The following is a 1,974-nucleotide window of genomic DNA, read 5'->3' on the forward strand; positions in this document are numbered from 1 at the left end:
GTGTTTTAAACTGTATATATATATTTCAGCTACACTAGTAACTTGTGGTTGAAGTGTTTTAAACTGTATATATACTATTTCAGCTATACTAGTAACTTGTGGTCGAAGTGTTTTAAACTGTATATATATATTTCAGCTATACTAGTAACTTGTGGTCGAAGTGTTTTAAACTGTATATATATATTTCAGCTATACTAGTAACTTGTGGTCGAAGTGTTTTAAACTATATATATATATTTCAGCTATACTAGTAACTTGTGGTCGAAGTGTTTTAAACTATATATATTCTATTTCAGCTATACTAGTAACTTGTGGTCGAAGTGTTTTAAACTGTATATATATATTTCAGCTATACTAGTAACTTGTGGTTGAAGTGTTTTAAACTGTATAATTCTATTTCAGCTATACTAGTAACTTGTGGTCGAAGTGTTTTAAACTGTATATATATATTTCAGCTATACTAGTAACTTGTGGTCGAAGTGTTTTAAACTATATATATATTTCAGCTATACTAGTAACTTGTGGTCGAAGTGTTTTAAACTGTATAATTCTATTTCAGCTACACTAGTAACTTGTGGTTGAAGTGTTTTAAACTGTATATATATATTTCAGCTATACTAGTAACTTGTGGTCGAAGTGTTTTAAACTGTATATATATATTTCAGCTATACTAGTAACTTGTGGTCGAAGTGTTTTAAACTGTATATATATATTTCAGCTACACTAGTAACTTGTGGTTGAAGTGTTTTAAACTGTATATATATATTTCAGCTATACTAGTAACTTGTGGTCGAAGTGTTTAAACTGTATATATATATTTTCAGCTATACTAGTAACTTGTGGTCGAAGTGTAACGTTGTATGATTTGGAAGGCAAAGAGTAAGTTATCTCCCTTTAATTATTTATAATAATGTTTCAACCTCACATCTTTACATTGCCCTTTCAAGAGATATAGCCTGAATATTTAATGGCATGAATATTTAAAGGAATATACCGAGATTTTGGATAGATTCAACCAGGGCTTATCTATTTAATTATATGGAGTATTGTTTTAACCACCACTTGATAAACAAAACTCTTTGACTGGTAAATAATTTGGTGACTATTGATTTCTAGAATAAGACTGGTGTTTTATGCCTTGAATGGGATCATAATATTTATTTTGCTATGAATGAAGTAATATAAAATATTTTAGATTTGGTAAAGCCACAGGATATAAAGTAAAGGAACTAGAGACGTTACAAGAAGATCAGACATTACCTATTGGTGGACGAGAAATACTGGTAGGTTTTATATTGTTATAATTATAGTAACCACTGATATCAGTGTAAAATAATGTGTAATTATTATAATACATGGAGTTACTTCCCTTTTTGGAACTCTCTTCATTACTTGGTTGGTGAGTTCTGCTAGTTTGTGATTCATGGAATAAAACAAGTTGGAACAGAGTTCAAAATACGTCTCACGTCTGCTGAAAATATAGTAGGTGTAGACAGAATTCAAAATGACTGAGAAAGAAACAGATGGGTACATTTTGAACGTCTGTTCCGTCTCGTTGATTGAGGTCAGAATTAAAACATGTCTGTTCCGTGTCGTTGATTGAGGTCAGAATTAAAACATGTCTGTTCCGTGTCATTGATTGAGGTCAGAATTAAAACATGTCTGTTCCGTGTTGTTGATTGAGGTCAGAATTAAAACATGTCTGTTCCGTGTCGTTGATTGAGGTCAGAATTAAAACATGTCTGTTCCGTGTTGTTGATTGAGGTCAGAATTAACACATGTCTGTTCCGTGCCGTTGATTGAGGTCAGAATTAAAACAAATCTGTAGCATGAGACATATTCTTGTCAGTTTGATCAATCTGAATATATTGTTTACTACAGGTAATGTCTGTATTAGCAGAAGCAGATTTTTTACGTGGGAAATGTTTTAGTGCTGGTGGGGGAACGTCAACCGAGACTAAAATAACATCAGAA

The sequence above is a fragment of the Lottia gigantea genome (genome assembly GCF_000327385.1).
Source record: "Lottia gigantea unplaced genomic scaffold LOTGIsca_11, whole genome shotgun sequence".
Classification (NCBI taxonomy): domain Eukaryota; kingdom Metazoa; phylum Mollusca; class Gastropoda; family Lottiidae; genus Lottia; species Lottia gigantea.